This window comes from Dermacentor silvarum, chromosome 4, assembly GCF_013339745.2.
Source record: "Dermacentor silvarum isolate Dsil-2018 chromosome 4, BIME_Dsil_1.4, whole genome shotgun sequence".
Taxonomy (NCBI): domain Eukaryota; kingdom Metazoa; phylum Arthropoda; class Arachnida; order Ixodida; family Ixodidae; genus Dermacentor; species Dermacentor silvarum.
Genome location: NC_051157.2, coordinates 219,797,261 through 219,812,260, shown reverse-complemented (window position 1 = coordinate 219,812,260; position 15,000 = coordinate 219,797,261). Strand labels below are relative to the sequence as shown.

At 51.6% G+C, this 15,000-nt stretch overlaps 2 non-coding genes across 2 annotated transcripts; both read right to left on the bottom strand.

Annotated features, from left to right (window-relative positions):
* Positions 1 to 116: 116 nt before the first annotated feature.
* Positions 117 to 269, bottom strand: LOC119451070 (5.8S ribosomal RNA). The gene has a single exon (XR_005191641.1). It is a non-coding gene; the product is annotated as a 5.8S ribosomal RNA (ribosomal RNA).
* Positions 270 to 1,955: 1,686 nt separating this feature from the next.
* On the bottom strand, positions 1,956 to 3,770 carry LOC119451211 (small subunit ribosomal RNA). The gene has a single exon (XR_005191737.1). It is a non-coding gene; the product is annotated as a small subunit ribosomal RNA (ribosomal RNA).
* Between the last annotated feature and the right edge of the window lie 11,230 nt (positions 3,771 to 15,000).

Here is a 15,000-nt window from a genome sequence, read left to right as displayed (position 1 = left end):
AGGCCGCTGGCGCGTGGCTTCAGCACTCAACGTACTGTCCGTGATGCCGACGCGGTCAAAACGAGTCGACGGACGCACGTTCCCTTGTGCGCCGAAGGCTCTCTTGATATGTGATCCGACCCTCAGACAGACGAAGCCAAGGGAAGACCCAAGGCCGCAATGTGCGTTCAAAGAATCAGTGCTCAGTGTGTCCTGCAATTCACACCAAGTCTCGCAGCTGGCTGCGTTCTTCATCGACCCGAGAACCGAGTGATCCACCGCTTAGAGTCGTGAAAAGTAGTTTGTTCAATTCCGTACAGTACAACCAGGGTTTTAGGCACGTGGCGTCTCCCTGTGTGTGGTTTCGAAGGGCACCTTTCTGCGCGCGCTCCTCGAGTCTGCGCGCTCTTTCGACAGCCGCGTCTCAGACAGCTGGTAGCATATAGGCGCACCACACCCTGCTACTTGCGTGTTGCGTTTCCAGCTAAACCCCGCGAGCCTTTGTGTGCACGTAAGCCTCCACTCTGTATGCACCAGGATCAGATGTAGGACCAAGATGCAGTGGAGCCGCTCACGGCTACACACCCGCGGGGGCGTGGCTCCCCTTACCACGTCTTTTTCTTTTTTGCGAGCACTCGAAGCCGGTTTTCCCTGCCAACCACCCACCGGACCCGTGTGCTACGTGTGCACGTTCACATTGCTCCACGAAAATTGGAAAAAAGCCGCAAGGCCATGAGGGGGCACGAGCAGCTGTGGAGTCTTTCACGGCGACACGGCCACGGGTGGGGTCTCGCCCCCATCGACGTGTCTCGCTTTTAGTCATCAGAAGGGTACTCAAATTGACCACAATGTCCCTAACACACAAACACGCTTTCGCATCGGCGGATTGCCGCAGCACACCCGCTGCTGATCCGACAGTCTACTTGAGACGACGGACAAGAGCCCGGCGCGCGTACTCGCGCGGCTCTCCAAAACCACTCGGCCAGTGCCAGGGACAGCTTTCGGCGCCGGAGCCGCAACAATTCTACTCGAGGCGGAAGACGAAGCCAGCAAGAGCCTGGCCGCAAGTGCGTTCAAGTTTCGAGACTTCAGTCCCTCGTCTGTCCGTAAATCCTCTTTCGACGTGCGGCGCCTTCCCAAAGCGCACAAGTCCGTTAACCGCGGAACGCGTCCGACGTAGCAAAGCCGCGTTTCCTCTCGTACTTCGCAGCAGCGCCGCCTTTCCCTCGGCGGCGGGCGAATAGCCTGCCAACGTCGTCGCATTCAACCGCGATCTCGACATCTCGCGCGTCACGAGCAGGAGCCGACCGGCAGCCTCCGGCCCTGTCGGGCTCGGTGGCACTTGCCGCGGAGGACGGGAGGGCGTTATGGGCCACGGTTCCTATTGTACTTGGCAGCCACACCCTCGTACCGCCAGTTCCATGACCGACCGAATGCCGCGCCGTTCCTTCAGTACTTGGGCAGCAACATAGTCGGGTCGTTACTCCATACTCGCCGCAGGAAGCGACCGGCAGCCGCCAGCCTTTTCAGACTCGGCGGCGTTTGCCGCGGAGGACGGGAGAGCGCTTGCACCGCAGTTCCAACTATGAATGATGGATGGCAGGCAGCTTTAGCTCTCGACCGCCAGTTCCTTGACCGACCTCTACCGTTCCTCTCGTACTGGGCAAAGCTTTGTCGGGTCGTCTTACTCCCATTCCGCGCATGAGCGTCGAGGCGGACTGAAAGCCCACCCATGAAAGTGCGTTACGCCGTTTGTACCCACGGGCGCGGCCAAGCCAACCGTCCAAGGTTGCAGCCGCCGCCCGCTGGGCGCAACAAATTGGGCACGGGGCGCCCCTCAGAATTCAGGCAGTCCCCGCGCATGTTCGGGTATAGCCGTCCCCGCGTCCAAGCGGGGACAGCGGCGGAAAGCGTCGGGCGCAGCGAGCCGCTCCACCCACACGGGGCAGAAACGATCGTCACCCTTCACAGTCCGGTAATGATCCTTCCGCAGGTTCACCTACGGAAACCTTGTTACGACTTTTACTTCCTCTAAATGATCAAGTTTGGTCATCTTTCCAACAGACCGGCGCAACCGAAAGGCCGCGCCGGACATCGGTCCGAAGACCTCACTAAATCATTCAATCGGTAGTAGCGACGGGCGGTGTGTACAAAGGGCAGGGACGTAATCAACGCGAGCTTATGACTCGCGCTTACTGGGAATTCCTCGTTCAAGGGGAACAATTGCAAGCCCCTATCCCAATCACGAAAGAAGTTCCACGGGTTACCCAGTCTTTTCAGACAGGGATAAAGACACGCTGCTTCCTTCAGTGTAGCGCGCGTGCGGCCCCGGACATCTAAGGGCATCACAGACCTGTTATTGCTCTGTTTCGTGCGGCTAGGAGCCGCTTGTCCCTCTAAGAAGGTTGTAAGGTGCTGGGAACCCCGCACCTATTTAATAGGCTAGAGTCTCGTTCGTTATCGGAATTAACCAGACAAATCGCTCCACCAACTAAGAACGGCCATGCACCACCATCCACCGAATCAAGAAAGAGCTCTCAATCTGTCAATCCTCCCAGTGTCCGGGCCGGGTAAGTTTTCCCGTGTTGAGTCAAATTAAGCCGCAGGCTCCACTCCTGGTGGTGCCCTTCCGTCAATTCCTTTAAGTTTCAGCTTTGCAACCATACTTCCCCCGGAACCCAAATACTTTGGTTTCCCGGAAGCTGCCCGCCGAGTCATTTGAGTAACTCAGGCGGATCGCTGGTTGGCATCGTTTATGGTCAGAACTAGGGCGGTATCTGATCGCCTTCGAACCTCTGACTTTCGTTCTTGATCAAAGAAAACATTCTTGGCAAATGCTTTCGCAGTAGTTCGTCTTGCGACGGTCCAAGAATTTCACCTCTAGCGCCGCAATACGAATGCCCCCGTCTGTCCCTCTTAATCATTACCTCGTATTCCAAAAACCAACAGAACAGAAACGAGGTCTTGTTCTATTATTCCATGCAAGTTTATTCAGGCGACTCGCCTGCGTTGAGCACTCTAATTTTTTCAAAGTAAAAGCACCGGCCTTCTCGAGGCACACAATGAAGTGCACCAAGAAAGGACCGGCATGATGTTCAGTCCGAGCCGTCGCATCGGGTAGATGCACTACTCGTCTGGAACTGAGATCCAACTACGAGCTTTTTAACCGCAGCAGCTTTAGTATACGCTATTGGAGCTGGAATTACCGCGGCTGCTGGCACCAGACTTGCCCTCCAATTGATCCTCGTTAAAGGATTTAGAGTGTACTCATTTCAATTACGGGGCCTCAAAAGAGTCCCGTATTGTTATTTTTCGTCACTACCTCCCCGTGCCGGGAGTGGGTAATTTGCGCGCCTGCTGCCTTCCTTGGATGTGGTAGCCGTTTCTCAGGCTCCCTCTCCGGAATCGAACCCTGATTCTCCGTTACCCGTAACAACCATGGTAAGCAAGTAACCTACCATCGAAAGTTGATAAGGCAGACACTTGAAAGAAACGTCGCCGGCTCGTGGCCATGCGATCAGCACAAAGTTATCCAGAGTCACCACACAATACGGGCCGAAACCCGATCGATCTTGGTCTAATAAAAGCACCCGTCGCCCAAAGGGCTTCAGGCTCACTGCATGTATTAGCTCTAGAATTGCCACAGTTATCCAAGTAGGAAGAAACGATCTAAGGAACCATAACTGATTTAATGAGCCATTCGCGGTTTCGCCTTATTTCGGCATGTACTTAGACATGCATGGCTTAATCTTTGAGACAAGCATATGATTACTGGCAGGATCAACCAGGTAATCGTTCAACTGCGCGTCCAGCCATGCCGGACGCCGTTGTTGCGACGCCGAGGCCACCTTCAGGCGCCTCAGCACGCTTCGTTTTTGCAAAGCCCACCTCTTTGCACAGTCCGAGATGACGGCGTTCGAGCTCGCTACGGCGCCCTCCCCGCAGGGCTGGGTATCGCCACGCGGCAAGAAGCACGCACACTCTCGATAGATTCGTTGCGTCGACTCGGTCACGGCTTGCGGGATTTGCCATCAGCCCGCAGCACTGGTGGACCGATCGGCGCTTGCAACGTAGCCGAGACGGCAAAGCCGCCAAGCGACGGGTCACGCCCGCGCCTTCGGCGCTTTCTTATTTGACTCGTCCGAGGACGATGCGGAACACACCTCGATATCGTGGATACGGCGTCGTCCGACAACCAGCCCCTAACGCATCAAGCGGATGAGGCTGCAGACGATTGCCGAGGGATCCACGGGAGAGGCTCCGGGGACACGCTTGACGGGCACGGAGCCCGCCGCATATCAGACACCCAGGTCGCACGCACTCGGGGGGCGACTGCACTCCAACCCCCATATAATAGCAGCGATAAGTACCCAGACCTCCATGGGGCCGTACTCGTGGCATTTTCGACGGGGATTTGGCGGAAATCGTGCCGCACCTTGACGAACTTTGAAAGTTTACGTCGGCTGCACAGGGCCGAAGTCGTGAAAACCAACACCGCGCAAGAGGGTCGTGATCGTCAATGTTTCGCCAGCGGCGAGTACGGCTTCGCGAATATTCACGTGCCTGAACCACCGCGCATCCTGTGCTGACTTTCACGGCGAACGAGCTTTCCGCTGCCGCACTTTCTCTGCAAACGTTGTGCCACGCACGGTGCTGTGCTCCATGACCGTTGTTTTGGACGGTGGCTTGCGTACTCGTCGGCGTATTTCCACCTCTCGCGTGCACCACGGTGCCCCAGCTCACCGATTCAAGGCAAACGTGCGAGCCGCTTTCGGTATTTCCACGGAAAAGTTGCGCTGAACGTGGCTTGCGCGCGCCGCCCCGGCTGACGCGGTTTCGGACTTTGTCTCTGCGAGCGGTCGCGTACTCGTCGGCGCAATTCCCGACGTCGCCGCAGTGCGTGAATCGCACAAAACGCACCCGGACACCACAAATTGAAAAGTGGTACGATGTCGGCCGGGGCCGCATACCTCTATATAATAGCAGCGATAAGTACCCAGACCTCCATGGGGCCGTACTCGTGGCCGCCGGCGGCAGTTAGCGCCGAAAGAAATTCCTCATTTTTGCTTTTCAAGCCGTGTTTCCACCTCTCGCGTGCACCACGGTGCCCCAGCTCACCGATACAAGGCAAACGTGCGAGCCGCTTTCGGTATTTCCACGGAAAAGTTGCGCTGAACGTCGCTTGCGCGCGCCGCCCCGGCTGACGAGCTTTCGGACTTTGTCTCTGCGAGCGGTCGCGTACTCGTCGGCGCAATTCCCGACGTCGCCGCAGTGCGTGAATCGCACAAAACGCACCCGGACACCACAAATTGAAAAGTGGTACGATGTCGGCCGGGGCCGCATACCTCTATATAATAGCAGCGATAAGTACCCAGACCTCCATGGGGCCGTACTCGTGGCCGCCGGCGGCAGTTAGCGCCGAAAGAAATTCCTCATTTTTGCTTTTCAAGCCGTGTTTCTGCCTCTCGCGTGCACCACGGTGCCCCAGCTCACCGATACAAGGCAAACGTGCGAGCCGCTTTCGGTATTTCCACGGAAAAGTTGCGCTGAACGTCGCTTGCGCGCGCCGCCCCGGCTGACGAGCTTTCGGACTTTGTCTCTGCGAGCGGTCGCGTACTCGTCGGCGCAATTCCCGACGTCGCCGCAGTGCGTGAATCGCACAAAACGCACCCGGACACCACAAATTGAAAAGTGGTACGATGTCGGCCGGGGCCGCATACCTCTATATAATAGCAGCGATAAGTACCCAGACCTCCATGGGGCCGTACTCGTGGCCGCCGGTGGCAGTTAGCGCCGAAAGAAATTCCTCATTTTCTCTTTTAAGCCGTCTTTCCACCTCTCGCGTGCACCACGGTGCCCCAGCTCACCGATACAAGGCAAACGTGCGAGCCGCTTTCGGTATTTCCACGGAAAAGTTGCGCTGAACGTCGCTTGCGCGCGCCGCCCCGGCTGACGAGCTTTCGGACTTTGTCTCTGCGAGCGGTCGCGTACTCGTCGGCGCAATTCCCGACGTCGCCGCAGTGCGTGAATCGCACAAAACGCACCCGGACACCACAAATTGAAAAGTGGTACGATGTCGGCCGGGGCCGCATACCTCTATATAATAGCAGCGATAAGTACCCAGACCTCCATGGGGCCGTACTCGTGGCCGCCGGCGGCAGTTAGCGCCGAAAGAAATTCCTCATTTTTGCTTTTCAAGCCGTGTTTCCACCTCTCGCGTGCACCACGGTGCCCCAGCTCACCGATACAAGGCAAACGTGCGAGCCGCTTTCGGTATTTCCACGGAAAAGTTGCGCTGAACGTCGCTTGCGCGCGCCGCCCCGGCTGACGAGCTTTCGGACTTTGTCTCTGCGAGCGGTCGCGTACTCGTCGGCGCAATTCCCGACGTCGCCGCAGTGCGTGAATCGCACAAAACGCACCCGGACACCACAAATTGAAAAGTGGTACGATGTCGGCCGGGGCCGCATACCTCTATATAATAGCAGCGATAAGTACCCAGACCTCCATGGGGCCGTACTCGTGGCCGCCGGCGGCAGTTAGCGCCGAAAGAAATTCCTCATTTTTGCTTTTCAAGCCGTGTTTCTGCCTCTCGCGTGCACCACGGTGCCCCAGCTCACCGATACAAGGCAAACGTGCGAGCCGCTTTCGGTATTTCCACGGAAAAGTTGCGCTGAACGTCGCTTGCGCGCGCCGCCCCGGCTGACGAGCTTTCGGACTTTGTCTCTGCGAGCGGTCGCGTACTCGTCGGCGCAATTCCCGACGTCGCCGCAGTGCGTGAATCGCACAAAACGCACCCGGACACCACAAATTGAAAAGTGGTACGATGTCGGCCGGGGCCGCATACCTCTATATAATAGCAGCGATAAGTACCCAGACCTCCATGGGGCCGTACTCGTGGCCGCCGGTGGCAGTTAGCGCCGAAAGAAATTCCTCATTTTCTCTTTTAAGCCGTCTTTCCACCTCTCGCGTGCACCACGGTGCCCCAGCTCACCGATACAAGGCAAACGTGCGAGCCGCTTTCGGTATTTCCACGGAAAAGTTGCGCTGAACGTCGCTTGCGCGCGCCGCCCCGGCTGACGAGCTTTCGGACTTTGTCTCTGCGAGCGGTCGCGTACTCGTCGGCGCAATTCCCGACGTCGCCGCAGTGCGTGAATCGCACAAAACGCACCCGGACACCACAAATTGAAAAGTGGTACGATGTCGGCCGGGGTCGCATACCTCTATATAATAGCAGCGATAAGTACCCAGACCTCCATGGGGCCGTACTCGTGGCCGCCGGCGGCAGTTAGCGCCGAAAGAAATTCCTCATTTTTGCTTTTCAAGCCGTCTTTCCACCTCTCGCGTGCACCACGGTGCCCCAGCTCACCGATACAAGGCAAACGTGCGAGCCGCTTTCGGTATTTCCACGGAAAAGTTGCGCTGAACGTCGCTTGCGCGCGCCGCCCCGGCTGACGAGCTTTCGGACTTTGTCTCTGCGAGCGGTCGCGTACTCGTCGGCGCAATTCCCGACGTCGCCGCAGTGCGTGAATCGCACAAAACGCACCCGGACACCACAAATTGAAAAGTGGTACGATGTCGGCCGGGGTTGCATACCTCTATATAATAGCAGCGATAAGTACCCAGACCTCCATGGGGCCGTACTCGTGACCGCCGGCGGCAGTTAGCGCCGAAAGAAATTCCTCATTTTTGCTTTTCAAGCCGTCTTTCCACCTCTCGCGTGCACCACGGTGCCCCAGCTCACCGATACAAGGCAAACGTGCGAGCCGCTTTCGGTATTTCCACGGAAAAGTTGCGCTGAACGTCGCTTGCGCGCGCCGCCCCGGCTGACGCAGTTTCGGACTTTGTCAACACGGGCGCTCGCCGCTTTGTCAGCGCCATCTCTTAACTGTGCGCCCTGTTTGAACGGCTACTAGCGTTCTGGAAAGCGTCCGTCCGAATTGATACACCACTTTGGCCTCGGTAGCGCTGCGATTTATGCTTCAAATTTGCGTGAAACGCTGCTTGCGCTTCCCGCCCCTGCTGATGCGATTTCGGATTTTGTAGCTGCAGGCGGGCTGTAGCTATAAAATTTGTGTGAATGCATCTGCGCGAAGCAAGTGCCCCGCTTGGTCCTCTTGCGGCATTTAATGTGAGTGTAATTCTTTCAGTTAATATGCAATACGAAGCCTCGAGCCACTTGGTATTATTGGAGGGACAGTGAGACCAATTTTGTTAAGAAATTGTTTAGAAACGATGAGGACGTGCACCTTCCAGCCATCTGCCTTCCCCATCAAAAAGTGTCCTTGCTGCGCGTAATTGGAACAAACGCTTTTCCGGGTGCATTTCAATGCAAACACACCTGTTTCTTTGCGTAAAAAAAAAAAAAAAAAAACAGATAATACTGGGGTTTTGCGTGCCAAAACCGCGGTCTGATTATGATGCACGCCGTAGTGGACAACTCCGAAATAAATTAGACTATATGGGGTTCTTAAACGTGCTCCTAAACCTTAGTGCACGGTTTATTTATTTATTTTTTTTTTCATTTCGCCCCCATCGAAAAGCGGCTGCCGTGGCTGGGATTCGATCCCATGACCTCGCGCTCAGTAGCCAAACGCTATACCTACTGAGCAAACACGGCTGGTTTGTTTCTTTGTGTATTTGCTTTTGTTAGCTGTCTTTTTTTTTCAGTTTAGTTGTAACTGCTTTGCTGTTTATTCACTGTCATATACAAGGTATAATAAAGCAAGCCACTTTTTGTTTCTTCTTTTTTTTGTATTTCTTGCCAAGAGGTTCGAGCTGTTTTTATTCCCCGGCCGCCACTGTCATCATGAAATCGAGTGTTACCTTGCGCCGTCTAGGTTTTTTACGCAATGGCGACGGACTTCGCGCTTGCTATTTCCGTAGATAGGATGGCGGTAACGTGTTTTCGCATCCATATCAACAGTCACTGGCCACCGCTGATATTATTTAAACAAGTGTTCCAGCTTTCTTACGCTATGACGCACTTCGGCGTTCTTATTTCCGTACATCCATGACGTGATTTTGACTCTTTCAGTGTGGGCGCTCCTGTGTGTGTGTGCGCGCGCGCGTGCGTGCTTGCGTACGTGCGTGCGTGTATACGTACATACATACATTTATACAGGATTTTTATGTGACTAGAACCGATGATTTTATTGACAGCGGGCAGCCACAACTCAATGAAACCAATGACATATGTGTTGCTGTCATGTGACGCTCCTTATGGTAAGTTTTATGTTGCGCCTAATTAGTTAATCAATAAGGATTAATTGCGGGAAATGTTTATTATTCACTTTAGGGCCAATTACGTTTCAGTTTCGTTCTTGAGGGCATTTAAAACGACCCATCTTTTTTTTTTTTTTTTTTTTTTTTGCAGCCACACACATCCAGTGTGGTGAATTATTCCGGCGTTTATTGAAAGCCCGCGAAATGTGAAATAACCCCACGTGACTGAGCTTATGTGCTACTCTATTGCGTGCACACACACACAGTCACTCACACACGCATATATATATACGGGGGGCTTCAGCGAACACTTTCAAAAACTCTTCAATAGTGCCTGTGGCAGAATGCCCAAGTCTAGTTCATGAGCTGGTCTGCTCTAAGTGGCGGACATTACTTGCACAAGCAATTGAAATGCTTAGCCGAATAATAATGAAACAGTCACTAATTAGGTTAACTAATTACCTGATGGACCACGTTGGAATGTACAAATTGTAGCCGTGGAGTTTGCAAGGCGGATCCACTCGAAACGAATTCTCGGGATGACAACAGTTTCGAGATATTGATGTAGATAATAATGAAAGCAGCTCTCGCGTGCACCACGGTGCCCCGGCTCACCGATTCAAGGAAAACGTGAGAGCCGCTTTTGATATTACCACGGACAAGTTGCACGGAACGTCGCTTGCACGCGCCGCCCGGCTAATGTTGTTTAGGACTTTCTCAACACGGGCGCTCGCCGCTTTGTCAGCGCCATCTCTTAACTGTGCGCCCTGTTTGAACGGCTACTAGCGTTCTGGAAAGCGTCCGTCCGAATTGATACACCACTTTGGCCTCGGTAGCGCTGCGATTTATGCTTCAAATTTGCGTGAAACACTGCTTGCGCGTCCCGCCCCTGCTGATGCGATTTCGGATTTTGTAGCTGCATGCGGGCTATAGCTATAAAATTTGGGCGAATGCACCTGCGCGAAGCAAGTGCCCCGCTTGGTCCTTTTGCGGCATTTAACGTGAGTGTAATTCTTTCAGTTAATATGCAATACGAAGCCTCGAGCCACTTGGTATTATTGGAGGGACAGTGAGACCAATTTTGTTTAGAAATTGTTTAGAAACGATGAGGACGTGCACCTTCCAGCCATCTGCCTTCCCCATCATAAAGCGTCCTTGCTGCGCGTAATTGGAACAAACGCTTTTTCGGGCGCCCTTCAATGCAAACACACCTGTTTCTTTGCGTAAAAAAAAAAAAAAAAAACAGATAATACTGGGGTTTTGCGTGCCAAAACCGCGGTCTGATTATGAGGCACGCCGTAGTGGACAACTCCGAAATAAATTAGACTACCTGGGGTTCTTTAACGTGCTCCTACACCTTAGTGCACGGTTTATTTTTTTTTTCTGCCCCAACGAAAAGCGGCTGCCGTGGCTGGGATTCGATCCCATGACCTCGCGCTCAGTAGCCAAACGCTATACCCACTGAGCAAACACGGCTGGTTTGTTTCTTTGTGTATTTGCTTTTGTTAGCTGTCTTTTTTTTTCAGTTTAGTTGTAACTGCTTTGCTGTTTATTCACTGTCATATACAAGGTATAATAAAGCAAGCCACTTTTTGTTTCTTCTTTTTTTTGTATTTCTTGCCAAGAGGTTCGAGCTGTTTTTATTCCCCGGCCGCCACTGTCATCATGAAATCGAGTGTTACCTTGCGCCGTCTAGGTTTTTTACGCAATGGCGACGGACTTCGCGCTTGCTATTTCCGTAGATAGGTGGCGGTAACGTGTTTTCGCATCCATATCAACAGTCACTGGCCACCGCTGGTATTATTTAAACAAGTGTTCCAGCTTTCTTACGCTATGACGCACTTCGGCGTTCTTATTTCCGTACATCCATGACGTGATTTTGACTCTTTCAGTGTGGGCGCTCCTGTGTGTGTGTGCGCGCGCGCGTGCGTGCTTGCGTACGTGCGTGCGTGTATATACGTACATACATACATTTATACAGGATTTTTATGTGACTAGAACCGATGATGTTATTGACAGCGGGCAGCCACAACTCAATGAAACCAATGACATATGTGTTGCTGTCATGTGACGCTCCTTATGTTAAGTTTTATGTTGCGCCTAATTAGTTAATCAATAAGGATTAATTGCGGAAAATGTTTATTATTCACTTTAGGGCCAATTACGTTTCATTTCGTTCTTGAGGGCATTTCAAAACGACCCATCTTTTTTTTTTTTTTTTTTTTTTTTTTTTGCAGCCACACACATCCAGTGTGGTGAATTATTCCGGCGTTTATTGAAAGCCCGCGAAATGTGAAATAACCCCACGTGACTGAGCTTATGTGCTACTCTATTGCGTGCACACACACACAGTCACTCACACACGCATATATATATATACGGGGGGCTTCAGCGAACACTTTCAAAAACTCTTCAATAGTGCCTGTGGCAGAATGCCCAAGTCTAGTTCATGAGCTGGTCTGCTCTAAGTGGCGGACATTACTTGCACAAGCAATTGAAATGCTTAGCCGAATAATAATGAAACAGTCACTAATTAGGTTAACTAATTACCTGATGGACCACGTTGGAATGTACAAATTGTAGCCGTGGAGTTTGCAAGGCGGATCCACTCGAAACGAATTCTCGGGATGACAACAGTTTCGAGATATTGATGTAGATAATAATGAAAGCAGCTCTCGCGTGCACCACGGTGCCCCGGCTCACCGATTCAAGGAAAACGTGAGAGCCGCTTTTGATATTACCACGGACAAGTTGCACGGAACGTCGCTTGCACGCGCCGCCCGGCTAATGTTGTTTAGGACTTTCTCAACACGGGCGCTCGCCGCTTTGTCAGCGCCATCTCTTAACTGTGCGCCCTGTTTGAACGGCTACTAGCGTTCTGGAAAGCGTCCGTCCGAATTGATACACCACTTTGGCCTCGGTAGCGCTGCGATTTATGCTTCAAATTTGCGTGAAACGCTGCTTGCGCGTCCCGCCCCTGCTGATGCGATTTCGGATTTTGTAGCTGCATGCGGGCTATAGCTATAAAATTTGGGCGAATGCACCTGCGCGAAGCAAGTGCCCCGCTTGGTCCTTTTGCGGCATTTAACGTGAGTGTAATTCTTTCAGTTAATATGCAATACGAAGCCTCGAGCCACTTGGTATTATTGGAGGGACAGTGAGACCAATTTTGTTTAGAAATTGTTTAGAAACGATGAGGACGTGCACCTTCCAGCCATCTGCCTTCCCCATCATAAAGCGTCCTTGCTGCGCGTAATTGGAACAAACGCTTTTTCGGGCGCCCTTCAATGCAAACACACCTGTTTCTTTGCGTAAAAAAAAAAAAAAAACAGATAATACTGGGGTTTTGCGTGCCAAAACCGCGGTCTGATTATGAGGCACGCCGTAGTGGACAACTCCGAAATAAATTAGACTACCTGGGGTTCTTTAACGTGCTCCTACACCTTAGTGCACGGTTTATTTTTTTTTCTGCCCCAACGAAAAGCGGCTGCCGTGGCTGGGATTCGATCCCATGACCTCGCGCTCAGTAGCCAAACGCTATACCCACTGAGCAAACACGGCTGGTTTGTTTCTTTGTGTATTTGCTTTTGTTAGCTGTCTTTTTTTTTTCAGTTTAGTTGTAACTGCTTTGCTGTTTATTCACTGTCATATACAAGGTATAATAAAGCAAGCCACTTTTTGTTTCTTCTTTTTTTTTGTATTTCTTGCCAAGAGGTTCGAGCTGTTTTTATTCCCCGGCCGCCACTGTCATCATGAAATCGAGTGTTACCTTGCGCCGTCTAGGTTTTTTACGCAATGGCGACGGACTTCGCGCTTGCTATTTCCGTAGATAGGTGGCGGTAACGTGTTTTCGCATCCATATCAACAGTCACTGGCCACCGCTGGTATTATTTAAACAAGTGTTCCAGCTTTCTTACGCTATGACGCACTTCGGCGTTCTTATTTCCGTACATCCATGACGTGATTTTGACTCTTTCAGTGTGGGCGCTCCTGTGTGTGTGTGCGCGCGCGCGTGCGTGCTTGCGTACGTGCGTGCGTGTATATACGTACATACATACATTTATACAGGATTTTTATGTGACTAGAACCGATGATGTTATTGACAGCGGGCAGCCACAACTCAATGAAACCAATGACATATGTGTTGCTGTCATGTGACGCTCCTTATGTTAAGTTTTATGTTGCGCCTAATTAGTTAATCAATAAGGATTAATTGCGGAAAATGTTTATTATTCACTTTAGGGCCAATTACGTTTCATTTCGTTCTTGAGGGCATTTCAAAACGACCCATCTTTTTCTTTTTTTTTTTTTTTTTTTTTTTTTTTTGCAGCCACACACATCCAGTGTGGTGAATTATTCCGGCGTTTATTGAAAGCCCGCGAAATGTGAAATAACCCCACGTGACTGAGCTTATGTGCTACTCTATTGCGTGCACACACACACAGTCACTCACACACGCATATATATACGGGGGGCTTCAGCGAACACTTTCAAAAACTCTTCAATAGTGTCTGTGGCACAATGCCCAAGTCTAGTTCATGAGCTGGTCTGCTCTAAGTGGCGGACATTACTTGCACAAGCAATTGAAATGCTTAGCCGAATAATAATGAAACAGTCACTAATTAGGTTAACTAATTACCTGATGGACCACGTTGGAATGTACAAATTGTAGCCGTGGAGTTTGCAAGGCGGATCCACTCGAAACGAATTCTCGGGATGACAACAGTTTCGAGATATTGATGTAGATAATAATGAAAGCAGCTCTCGCGTGCACCACGGTGCCCCGGCTCACCGATTCAAGGAAAACGTGAGAGCCGCTTTTGATATTACCACGGACAAGTTGCACGGAACGTCGCTTGCACGCGCCGCCCGGCTAATGTTGTTTAGGACTTTCTCAACACGGGCGCTCGCCGCTTTGTCAGCGCCATCTCATAACTGTGCGCCCTGTTTGAACGGCTACTAGCGTTCTGGAAAGCGTCCGTCCGAATTGATACACCACTTTGGCCTCGGTAGCGCTGCGATTTATGCTTCAAATTTGCGTGAAACGCTGCTTGCGCGTCCCGCCCCTGCTGATGCGATTTCGGATTTTGTAGCTGCATGCGGGCTATAGCTATAAAATTTGGGCGAATGCACCTGCGCGAAGCAAGTGCCCCGCTTGGTCCTTTTGCGGCATTTAACGTGAGTGTAATTCTTTCAGTTAATATGCAATACGAAGCCTCGAGCCACTTGGTATTATTGGAGGGACAGTGAGACCAATTTTGTTTAGAAATTGTTTAGAAACGATGAGGACGTGCACCTTCCAGCCATCTGCCTTCCCCATCATAAAGCGTCCTTGCTGCGCGTAATTGGAACAAACGCTTTTTCGGGCGCCCTTCAATGCAAACACACCTGTTTCTTTGCGTAAAAAAAAAAACAGATAATACTGGGGTTTTGCGTGCCAAAACCGCGGTCTGATTATGAGGCACGCCGTAGTGGACAACTCCGAAATAAATTAGACTACCTGGGGTTCTTTAACGTGCTCCTAACCTTAGTGCACGGTTTATTTTTTTTTTCTGCCCCAACGAAAAGCGGCTGCCGTGGTGGGATTCGATCCCATGACCTCGCGCTCAGTAGCCAAACGCTATACCCACTGAGCAAACACGGCTGGTTTGTTTCTTTGTGTACTTTGCTTTTGTTAGCTGTCTTTTTTTTTCAGTTTAGTTGTAACTGCTTTGCTGTTTATTCACTGTCCTATACAAGGTTTAATAAAGCAAGCCACTTTTTGTTTCTTCTTTTTTGTGTATTATGCCAAGAGGTTCG